The 12,684-nt window shown below is 46.4% G+C and overlaps 1 protein-coding gene across 2 annotated transcripts in view; it reads right to left on the reverse strand.

Moving 5' to 3' along the window:
• The window catches only part of LOC119400491 (vitamin D3 receptor), a 113,063-nt gene that overhangs the window by 6,449 nt on the left and 93,930 nt on the right, over positions 1-12,684 (reverse strand). Inside the window, exon 1 of one of the 2 annotated variants that reach the window (XM_037667551.2) lies at positions 7,581-7,826. The exons of the other annotated variant lie outside the window; for it this stretch is intronic. The gene's annotated coding sequence lies outside the window, so the exon portion shown is untranslated. Of the gene's footprint in view, positions 1-7,580; positions 7,827-12,684 lie in introns of those variants that run through there. 2 annotated transcript variants of the gene reach the window in all.

A 12,684-nucleotide genomic window follows, 5' to 3' on the forward strand; every position in this document is an offset into this window, starting at 1 on the left:
CGCCATCACGTGATTGCTGAGAGAGTGTAAGGGGGAGAGGCCACAGCGTCTTACCGAGCACCTTACGCAGGCCCGAACGCGCTAGCGCGTGCCAGCGCGTTCTGACTAGGATACAACGCGTTGGTTCATTGCGCGTCGGCCGAATCTAGTTTCCAGAAGCCATCACATGATTGCTGAGAGAGTGCAAGGGGGAGAGGCCACAGCGTCTTACCCAGCCCCTTACAAAGGCCCGAACGCGATAGCGCGTGCCAGTACACATGGTTCTAAGGGGGAGAGGCCACAGCGTCTTACCCAGCCCCTTACACAGGCCCGAACCAACACCCCGAACACACTAGAGCGTGGTAGAAAATAGTGCCCCTTTTCATTTCTTCTTTCACGAACCACTCTCTCACACATGGTTCCCGAGCGGACGGTCGCCAATGGAAGGACGGACACAGCCCCGAGAAAAAGCTGCTTCCTGTCTAAAAGCCACGCGTCTCCCCGAAGTGAATCATGACGAGTGGGCGAAGCTCTGGGTATCGTATGGGTGAGTAACCGTACGTTGCCTCGTATAATGTAAATTGAGAGACATGAAGTGACACAAAGAGTCGACGACAAAGCTAGGTCCTAAGGTCCATAATGTCTACATTGAAGTCGCCGACTAGTATAAAGTGTTTGTGATTGTAGGTGTTTTATATTGTTCCGTCACAATTATGATTGATGTTCGTCGATTGTAAACTTTTTTTTATTCACACACAAACATGTATGTTTCGACTATAGCAACGGTTGTCTTATGTACCGTGACAGCGGACAGTGAGAGTCGACGACAAAGCCAAGTCCTAAGGTCCATAATTTGAACGTTGAAGTCACCGACTAGTATAAAGGGTTTGTGCTTGTAGGTGTTTTATATTTTTTGTCACAATTATGATTGATATTAGTCTATTGTTAAACCTGATTTACACGGTAATGCGCCGTGCGCACGGACGCCATACGAGCAAGCATCGGCCCTAAGGTGCTTCGCCCCTAAAACCGACATCGGCAGCGTTGACCCGATGAATGCAAAGAATGAAAATTAGGTTCTCAGCAGGAATCGAACCCAAGCATTCTGCGTGGCAGTCAGGTATTCTACCACAGAGCCACTCCAGGTCTATAAACTGCTTTGGAAAAACCCTATGCAGGCAATAATGTCGGTGTAACGTCAATTGTGGTTGTGGTGCTGGCTATCTAATTTTACAACAGAGCAATAAGCACATACGTAAATATGTACTCCTATGATACAGGCGTCATATCAGGTTAACGTCTGTGGTTCCAGTGTTGGCTCCGCTTTTATAGCAGTCTAATAAATATTACATTTATATCCCTATGATTCAGCAAGCTATATTGAAGCATTGCTCGAGCCCGGAGGAATACATTACGAAAGTTACGTATGATAAACACATGATTGCACCATAAAGTGCCCTTAGTTTCGATAATACTCACGTATGTACCCTAACGTGAGGGCCGACGTTACGTCGCATCATAAGTTACCCTTCAAACGCCAGTGTTGTCGACATGCCTCGTTTTTGCGTAACCATTTTTTGAGCTGCAGAACTTGTAGAAACGGAGTAGCCGAGGTGATATAAACCTCAACCTATCCACAGCAAGCCAGTTAGAACAGAGCAGAACATTCGAAGACACAAAGCCACACATGTTTTGTCGAGTTGATGTGGGAAGAATCGGTCGAATAAAGAGATGTCGACATTCCCTTTTCAACGACTTCTCATTAATTCAAGCCTCTCTCTCCTCCGAACTTCTGTCTGCTTTTATGTCCTGCTCGTAATTTTACAGGTTTACGCAATAATAATCACGCACCGGCCAGTACAAACGAGATTGATGTAGATATAACAGAGACGACCTAGTGAATGGCTTCGGAATAATCTCATTCAGATGAGTTCAGTACGCACCCGGAACTCGGTACATCTAAACGAGTGTTCGTGCATTCCTGCATGCGCTATGGTAATGTGGTGACCGCAAGCCCATATATGTAAGGATATATGCAATCAGTGGCTATACTCACTGAATTGCATGTACGAACTGTAGTGCTCCACATTTGCACTGCACTGCTCTGGGCTTAAGCCATTATTCTTACCACTTTCTTGTAATCCGTGTCCCACTAGGGCTGAATTCTAATGTGTTTGGTACAAGGCTGCATGTTTTGTGTGGCTGGTGTTCCTAGCGCCCTGCCTGTGCGTAGAGTGTGGCGCCCAACTCAAAAGAGCGTGACTACATTTAAGTTACGGTATGTTGCATTTTATTCTTTCAGCCTTTTTCTTTAATTTTTACTTCGTGCACGTGTTTTACGTATTAGTTGTTTGTTTGCATTATGAGGATAGACGACGCTTGTGTGACATGTTCCCCTACGTTGACGTTGTTCAAAATTACACCATCTCCCGCTAAAGGGGACCATGAGGCGATGCGAAGCAGCGTTTTGGCATGTCGAGCCCGCGTTTCATCCATAGCAGTTTCCCGCCGACGTTGCCGTTTGCGCTGGGCTTCCCTAGTCCGGAGCTCGGGGTCCGCTTGCCGACGTTTACGTTGCGCTTCGACGCGTCGAGCCTTCCGCTGCTCCGCGATCTCGGCAGGAATTAAGGTATTACTGCAACTGGCGCCGATGTTGACGTTGGAACTCATGACACTGGCGCAGCCGGCGCAGTGACTGAAGGCTCCGGAGGTTATACTCCGACGTCCGACGCGAGCGCCCGCGAGGACGTTGCGCTTCGTCACGCCGAGCTGGCGACGCTACGCCAGGCGCAAATCGGTCTCCGCTACAGTCGAGCCGGCTCCAACGCGCCGGTGCGATCGCATCTAGAGGAGCGCATGCGCAGTAAAGCGAAGAACGCCCGCGCCACCTGTCAGGGACCGACGAAACAGCCCGCGAAGCAGGTTCCTGTACATGCGAGTCTGGCGCGTCTGGCGCGAAATGCAGCAGGATCTATTCGGCGCCGAGCGATGCCCGAGCGCGCCAGCAGCCGTCGACCGCGTCGGCGGTCAGCCGACGCCGGACTATAGAGGGCTGTTTTTTGCTGACGTAACGTCGCCGTGACGCGCGCGCTCGCTCGTTGACGTTACGCTGGAGTATATCAGAGCCTTGAGCGTGTGTACGACCTAATGCGAGCCTTTTATCTAAATGAGGAGGGGGAGTGGAGAGGGGGAGAGCGAGTGGAGAGGAGGTGTGTGGAGAGGGTTCGCGCATGCGCAGTAAGGGTGGTCACGCCTCACACCGGATTGAACTCCTCCTTAAGCTGCTTCGCATCTAATAAACAGCAACACCGACTCATTGCGTCATTGCGCGTTCACTGTTGCCGCTTAGCTTAAAGAGCTGCTAAACCACCCCGAGTTCAACGATGAGAGTGGTTTCTTTCTCGCCGTCACTAACCATTCCTACAGGCGCTATCTCCTCCTCGCGAGTTATTTCTTCATAAAACACGTCGACAATGTCAGCACTACGCGTTGAGCCTATCAGGATTTCGCGCTTTTCGGCTACGCGCTCTTATACACGCTTGCGCAGTCGAAAACGCACGAAACGACGTGAAATCAGTTGATCGCGCACGGAAGTCATGCGAGGCAAGGCAGAACGGGCGTGCGTCTGCATCGCGAAGCAGGGAAGGAGACAATTCACGACTGATATCCCTCGTATTCGGACCAATAGACAGCTTATTTCATCATGACGTCACGTGAACAGACTGGTTTCGTCACGAATTGTGCCAAAAAGACACTAAACGCCTGCAGAATAGAATAACGCGCTCGTTCTTTGTATTTTAAGAGGTTGCTTTAAGCGTCCTTTAAGCGAGCTTTCAAAATGCCGGGTCGGGGATGTGGCAATCGTGGTTAGCTCCAGTAACCGGTTCACCAAAGAAAGCTCTTCGATGGCTTCACGCGTTAGCGAGAACTATCACGGGAGCAGCCAACAAGCTGCCTAACAAAAAAAGCTCTAACTGGCGCGTCTGAGTTCCATACAGCGATCATGTGACGAAAGGGCACATCCTCTGGTAATGCGGGATGCACGCGTGCGAATGATTCGTTTGAGCGTGCCCCACTCTGCATGGCGAGAGGAAAACCAATGGACTCTACTAAGTGGCAAGGTTCCGAAACAAACACGCGTCAACATTTCTTTTCCTCCCCCGTGCATCGTTATTCGCGCCGCGCACATGTGTTTCTTTGCCGAGCCTCTGGAGACCTCGAATCTCGCACGCTGTGCACGGCGCCGTGTCACTGCTGCGTCCGCTCGCGGCGAACTTATCAGTTGCAGAGGGAAAAAAAAAAAAAAAACCGCAGCGGCGATGCCATACGCTTTCGTTGTACTTCTCATTTAACGTGCCTTTACTACAAGATCGTTTAATGAAGGAGGTACGGGATGTTTCCCTTAATCATTTTGGGTTCTCGTGCGGGATTCACAGTTTTTCGCAATTCCCACTGTGTCCTAATTGTTTGAGTGCAATTTCACTCTCTCTCTCTCTCTCTATTTTTTTTTGTTCGAGCTGCTTAGGAGAATGTATAAGACTGCAGATTCGCTCTTTACTTCACTCATTGTATATATTGCGTTAACTATATTTTTGGGTATTCCATCGCTACTTACTGTCTTGTTCTTTTTTTATATTTGTGATGGTTATGTCCGGTAAAAAGTTAGCCGATCTTGAGTCTTTGTGTAAAGTATTGTTCGCTAATTGCGTCTTAATTGTGTATAACATATCTCTGTACCTGACTATTTCGGAGCAAAAGCCTCCGTCAGGCTCCGTAGCCTCTTGCTTTTGCTTCGATTCCTGTTAAATGTAAAGCAAGAAATAAACTCAAAATCAAAGTGAAATCAAAAGGCTTTCTCAGCCCCCGCCGGCAGCTACATGTAAAGTCTACGTTTTATGGGTTCTTTATTGCACATCTTGCATTGTAAATCAGTCGAACGAGCTTAGCGGCGCATTTCTTCTCGAATACGCCCAAGACACCGTCGCGCCTAATCACCTGGCATTGCTACCGGTACATAACCTCGCAAAAGTTAGCTTCAAAACAAATTACGCAGTGGGATTTGGTTGACCAGCAACGACATTCTATACGACATTTTATATTCCCTTTAGACGTGATTTATGAAGGACTGTCTGTTAATGTGTCAAATTCACACAACTTTATTCCAAGGCACTCGGTATCCTATTGCAAGAAAGAGAAGTTGGTAATATGTTGATTTGCGTACTTTGCAGTAATTCATTATTATAATAACTAACAAGGGTTGAAAATTGAGCAAGTTGGCACGGGAACATCTTCAGCAAAAACTGCGCAGCAGGACGAGGCACCAAGAAAGAAATGACGAAAACGAGCGCTCGTTTTTGTCATTTCTTGGTGCCTCGTCCTGCTGAGCAGTTTTTTCTGAAGATAATAATAACTGTTGGGGTTTTACGTCCCAAAACAACGGTATGACTATGGAGATGCCGTAGGGAGGGCTCCGGAAATTTTGACCCCCTGGAGTTCTTGAACATGCTCCTGAATCTAAGTACATTTCGCCTCCATCGCAATGCGGCCGCAGCAGCCTGGATTCGATCCCGCGACCTTCGGGTCTGCAGTCAAGCACCATAGCCCCTAGACTACCGTGGCGGGTTTTGCAGCAATCAATCTTCATTAGATAATGCTTAAATATGCATTTATTCTGAAGTCACTCATGCACCTATTATGACATAAAAAAAACTCAGGCTCGAAATACATGGGCTATTTGTTATCGATCGATATCCATTCCGAGAAAACAAAAATTAGTCTCGGCGTGAATCCCGGAATGTGACACATCGAACGACTCGTCAAAGATGGTAGCGTATTCAGCAAAGTGATCCTCAGCAGCAATACGCACTACAGTGAGGTTAAATAAAGACGCATCGATTAGCAAGATGTGCAATTCTCCCACAAAAACAAGTTGCGTGCACAAGTGTGAACACAGCCCCTCAATGGGATATTTTATTTAACGTCTACAATTTTTAACTTTCCAAGACAAAGTTGTGTACGGTCCAGGCTTGGCATATTTATTCTGTGTGACAAATTCTCACACAGGAAGATCCTTGCTGCACGAAAAGGTGGTGGAGCCATGAAATAGCTGAGCGTTTAGGATTGAATATTTACTTACATCGCAAAATAAAACAAACTGAAGGCAGAGGAAGGACGACACGACACAACGCTCGCGTAGTGTATAGTCCACTCTGGTTACGCATTTCATTTGCTTTTTTCGTGCTGCAATTAGGCGAAAAATCAGCCCACGCTAGGCTAGCCTGTGTCTTTTCATATCTGCGATGATATCTAGGCACGACATAGCTATCTAGATTCTGTTTTGTTCTGTTAAACTTGCTTGCTCGGGAAATATTCATGTATATATGGCACATCGACTGCTCCATTTTTCTGCCTTCTGCAGCACAAACACAAGAAAAGAACGGTAACCCTAAAATAAAAAGGAACAAGTAACAAAAGCAAATAACAAACTGACATAAATAAAGAAAATAACATGACAGTGGACATTTCGCTGGAGAGAGTTCACTTTGCAATACAACGTTTAGATGCGCCCATTTCTGTCTACGTTGTACACAGAATAACACATAACTTTATAAATGACTGCACATGGCTCTTCATCGCAACGATTGTCTAGTTCAGTGACCACGAAGAAGTCTTTTAAGATGTTTGCCTCTTCCGGAAGATACAGGACACGGTCCGAGTAATTTCTGTAATGTGAAGGGGCGTTTGTCCAAACCTTCCAGTCTTTCCTCTCCTTTCTTTCATTTGCGCACTTTGTGTATTTCAGAAGAACGTGACCAACATTCTCGTTTTCATGGCCTGAGCAGCACTCGTGAGTTGGAACAGTGTATTGTGTATAAAACTATTTGTGCACGCTACCTCCAGTTGAAGCCTGTGAAGCGACGTCTCTATACGTGTGTTGTGGGAGATCATCCATCTGTCTTCTACCTTCTACCTAGACTCTATGCATACCATTCACAGATGTCTGTAGAAGCATCGCTGGTATAGTTTCGCTAACCCATGTGAGACACACACACCGAGTTTCTAAATTTACCGTTTGTAAAATTAGAATTGATTTTACTAACTTTACGAAGTTGTTAATGTTGCCAAGTTCACTCCTTCGCTTACAAAGTCTATGCAAGATTCTGCAGCGTCAAGTTCAGGATGACACTTTCGTATACCAGCGGGACTAGTTAAGAACATTAGGGTAAAATTGCGCGGTGCTTTAGGCGTGTCCAGAAACAACGTAACTGCCCAGAAAGGCCTGCACGGAGAAAGTACGCTCGAAATGTTTTGTTCGTGATAAAGTACGACAGGACACTTTGTAAATAACTTAGCGTGCTTATAACTTATATGGAAATGTACAAGGTCATCATGCATGTGGTTTCAGCATTAAAAATTTACATTGAACATACAATCATTATTGATGTCGAAACGTTCCGTACGTTCCATATCAGTGTGAGGGTAAGAGAAAACCAGTCTGAAGGTAATAGACAATATCGAGAATGCAATCTGTAACAAGAAGATTTGAGGCGTAAAAAATGCGAGACCATTGTACAATAGGATGACTCGTGCAATTAACTTACCCGTGGATCACATCTTCACGGTGCTCCTCGGCCGGCGAAACAGGTTGCATGAGAAGCGATTACGCAGTCGGTATCCAACATGGCGACGTAGCACGTTGTTAAACACTGGAATGCGTAAACTGCACACGAAGGGCACTTCTGGCCGTCCTCTTCTGCGAAAAGTGCTCACGTTTAAAAAAAACGAGGGTCAAGAATGCAAAGTGGACGAAGACCTCGCAAACCGTGTTGGCGTTCCATCGTCCATTGTTGACGTGCTCGCATGCACCGTTGTGTCGTTTCGAGATGCGTCAGAATGAGATCATACGTGGCATCACTATCGGCGATGTAAATTTGTCAAATCACAACACAAGAACTCCGGGAACAAAAGAAAACAAAAAGAAAACGCACTGTTGAGCCACTAACAGTGAAGATGATTTTCAATCCCGTCAGGTCTATCACCTTACGCTGCACGTTCTAACAGGTGACAGTGTTGGGAGTATTGCGACAACATTGAAAGCAAGAGTATACGTCCACACGGTTTACGTTCGCGCCAGATGTTCTAAGAATACGGTTTTGAAGTACTGCCTTGAATGAGCGCAATGTTTTCTTGAATTAGTTACAAGCGTACACTGCTTTCTTCCATGGTACCTTTGTAGTGAAAGCACAGCGTGGATGGTGAAAATTCAGTGTTCCCTTGCCGTGGTTTTACAGTTAAGAATGCGCGTTTTGTGAAGCGAACGTAGTCGCCATCACGAGAGACTTATTGACCAGAACTTTCATTGACGGATTTGAGAATACAACTACTCGCTTAATTTGCATTCTTCAATTCGATTCTCTTCTGAGGAACTTCTGTGCGCTGGTGCGACTATGCGTAAGACGTGCTAACCCTTGAATGGTCACGTGACACACATCTGCGATCTATATTGGGAAAGCACCAGCATGTCCGACGAAACGGGTCTGGTCGTTTATCGCTCACTCCGCATGCATTCACGATACGAACGCCGGAAGCGCGATTCAGTCAAACGAAACAGTATCGATCAGGTGCTGCCAAAAAAAAAATAATAAAACAAGGATAGTTTTGTGGCTTTGCGGTTACTCGACAGTTACAGGAACAGACATGCACCGGGAGGACTTAGCACTAAACTAACATCAAGGGAAAGAAGAAAGGACGGTTTTGAGAAAAAAATGCTGCTGCAGGCCCACGAGTTGAAAGGGACGATCGGCTGAGTTTTTGACAAGCGCGATGGCGCAGCTTTCTCTCCGTTTCCTGCAGCCTCCTCGCGCATGCGCGCCGTACGAGTTAGTCTGGTTGGTTAGAGAGAGACCCGCAACCTTCGACTAGCTGCCCTCGAAAAAAAAGAAAAGTAATAATAAAAGCCTAGCGAGCAAATGAGCAAGGACGCGTCCACTCGAAGGCCTCGGTTCCAGAGCCAGTTAGAGATCAAGGTGACGCAGTCTCGCCGTTCGTCACTTGGGAAAGAAGGAGAAAAAGAAGCCTGTGATGTAAGTGCGATATTGCTCAAGTATGCCTTGCCTGTTTATCGTTAAGCGAAGAGGTGGAGCGGTAGTTGGAGAGAGCCTCAGAAGGGTCTGCAGTTTAGTGAGTGATTGGTCGGAAAGCTTGAATCCGAGTTCATTTCGGTCGCTCTTGATAGCAAAAAGCCTTGCTGATAAGCGACACGTGAACCGAGCTATGCTTGAGAAAAGTCAACGGCAAGCCATCTAGCTAAAAGAAAAGACAAACAGTTCATTCAGTGCTATCTCACTATTTAGAAGAAAGCAGGCTCGGTTTGATACCTCATGGGTTAGGAAACTAGCGAAACTCGACGCAGATGAGTAGTTTTCTGACTATCTTGTGCTAAATATTTGTCAGGAAATGCACAGCGCCCTGGAATAGACGTTAGAGGAAAATACACCCTGTACTTGATTTGGAAAGCGAGATATATATTTTCACAACATGATAACGCAAAGCATCCCATGCAAAGCGAAGAAACAGGTCCGTTAAATCGCTTATTTCACCCATGGACTCTTTGCCAGTAAGCACACGCATTGAGAGAAGGTGAACTGCACACGCCAACGTAAGAAGGATCGAGTTTTACGCGGAACGGCTCAGTTTATCGAAGCAGCACTACAGGACAGACTTCCGCGACTGCCGAGCTTGTGCTTGTTTTTTTCGGTGGATTTTCAAGCGCTGGGAGCATTCATACGATGCAAATTGGCTAATATGAAGCAAATATCTCATATAGGACTTTTGCCGTAACTAATTTGTTCGAAAAGGTTTCGACTTGGAAGACTGAGAAGGAACGCGAATACCGCGGCCGTAGGATATGCTATATGTGTCGGGGAATTTTTCGTAAGGGGAATTCGGCTGTGTTTTTGACTGCTTAAGTAGCTGTGGTCTCTTTACTGCAGAACTTACAGTGTGCGGCATGCAATCGTAGATTTGACACAAGCTCTCAGATGTTAACCTTGTGGATGTAGGTACGTTTCTGCAGCTTTGAACTTAAGCACACCAAATGAATTAAAGTTTCCGCTCAATTGCGAAACAGAATCAAAGGCTGAGTCATATAGCGATTAAGAGAATGCAGTCATCACATAGATATAACTAATTTAAAAATATATGTATGACGCTTTTTGAGGGTAGTCGGAGCTTACGTACAAAGCAGCTCTGTTCCTCGTAGCCGTGTTTTAACGGCAAATTTAGAACTGTAAAGTGTTCTTTATGAGGTGGAGCATGTTTATACAACGTACATGCCGCAACTGTGATGCATTCACAGCACTTCGTTTTTCATCACGAAGTGATTTTCAAAACTTCGGGTGTGAATAACAAAGGAGCCTGTTCGATTTCGTCACGTGCGGTAAATGTTTTTGCAATGTCGTCACTACAGGCTGCAGTGAGTTGCTCTCATGACGGTAGACTTTCCTTCATTCTGCCCTTCGTGAACGTAGTCGTAACAGACCGACTCAGCCAAAATTATACTGCACGTAGCGGGACGACCGTATCGTAGAGCCGTCGTTCACTGAACTACCAAGACCACGCAATTCGGTGTGCCGGAGAACGGAGGAAAACCTGTTATTCACGGTGGAACTGACGACAAGTGCGGCGGTGTATGTGGCAACGGTGTGAAGCACAAAAATAGGCTTTTCGTAGCTTGCGATGATGTGAAGGGGTTCTCAGAACTTGCAAATATTCCCTTTATCTTTTCCCTCTCATTCTATAACTGAATAGCTTTAAAATATTTGCCTGTCTTCACCTAACAGTATCGTGAAACTTAAGTAGAATTATAACGGGTAAACTCTACAGAAGTAGTCAAGATGACTGTTTTCTCATGCTCAGCTGAACGCCTACTTCTTCGTGGCATGTAAACAAATACAAAACGTTCGAATGACTGCGTTTGAATGTGTTTAAAAATTTAGAAGGCGCGATTCACGCACGTTTGTTCAAATCGTAATTGTATTTTGAAAACAGCGATTTCGGTGCAATGACTCGTACATGTGCTACGCTTAAAAATGTTGCATAAGTTGTGCAATTCGCAGTTTTGCTTTGGTCGACTAAGCCTAGCAACACTAAATATATCAAGATTTAGTTTTCGAGAGTGCAAATAGATGTGAGTATAGTATTCTGATCAATTAGGTTTAACGCCAACAGATATTCTAGATAAATAATTTACGATGAGATGATTCTTAAAATAACTTACTGTAAAAAACAATAGTTAGCCACCTTAAATGTGGTGTCAGGTACGGAACGTGGAGATGGACTTTGGGGGACAAATGACAGCTAATATGGTGAAAAGGTACGAAAATTATGCTATATCGTGAGAAAAAATGTGCTTATTGAAAACAGAAATGAAGATTCAGCTTGGATACTGGCTCAGATTTATCACAGCTTGATCAACGCTTGAGCCGATCCTCGTCACATAACGATCATCTGCAACAACTGGAGAGTAAGGACATCGACAACTTACTGATAACCCCGCAATTCGTACACTATCCTCGCGTCTCAAACGGCGTGAAACATCGACGGAAGACACAAGTCGGACAACACAGAACTGAGATCAGAAGGAACGACGCATTTGCCACATGGTTTCGATACCGTAGGTTGTTATGCAGCTCTTAGATCATGACGACTCTGAAACGTGCGGAGTATCACGAAAGCACAGTCACGGGGACAGATGACAGAAGAAGCAGTCATCCGCACTTTAGGTCCGTTTCATTCTGCAGTCAAAGGGACAAAGGCTTCGCCATCAATGCTTCCTGACGTGGCGGAGTGTCGGGACAGTTTGGCTAGGCTGTAACAGCTGCAAGATGGCAGACGCCAGTTGCGTCGCATTTAAGCTGTCGAGGGCGAGTCATCAAGGACGCAGCTCTCACTATATCGTGGGACGAGAGCACCCGGAAATGGACAAGATGTTCCATAAGGGACGATGGACGGCTCACGGCGCTTTGTAGGGAGCATCATCTGCCGAAAGGACACAGATGCCGTGCAGTCATCCGACACAGCTGGGGCGATACAGTCTGGACGACCTCGAGACGTGAGAGACGCCGACCCTGAGCTGCCTTGGGGACCGGTTGGCAATCATGGGATACCGGTAGACGTCAGAAGCACGCCGGAAGCTGTCGCCGACGGGGCACGGTTCCGGCGCCGGTCACCGCCACTTTACGTAGTCTGCGGGCAGTAACGAGGACTATTATTAACCTCAGAACAGCTAACAATCACAATTAGGACGAAAGGACGCCGGATGGTGAGGAACATAGCAGGCCTCCGCAGCGTACTTCCGCAGCAGGTACGTGATGGTCACACCGACGATTGCGCTGGTGTCCTCACAAATGCACAGATCGAACAAATTGCCTCTGGTTTCGGTGGACACTGGTGCTTTTTTCGCGAACGTAGCATACGAGGACTACACACACAAGGTCTGTCAACAGGGAACCGGAGCTCTTGTTGTACTCTCGTCTTGCGATCCCAGGCGCTGTTGAATGGCTGTAATCAAACTCCGCGAGCTTGCCTTGATGATCTCGGGTCGCGACATGCCCACATGCCGTATGCACATATTAATCCGGCGACATTTTGAAGCTGAAGAGTGAACCCTCGCACTTGTCACTGCTGCAATGCTGAAGATACAGC

This window comes from Rhipicephalus sanguineus, chromosome 7 (genome assembly GCF_013339695.2).
Source record: "Rhipicephalus sanguineus isolate Rsan-2018 chromosome 7, BIME_Rsan_1.4, whole genome shotgun sequence".
In the NCBI taxonomy this organism is placed as follows: Eukaryota; Metazoa; Arthropoda; class Arachnida; order Ixodida; family Ixodidae; genus Rhipicephalus; species Rhipicephalus sanguineus.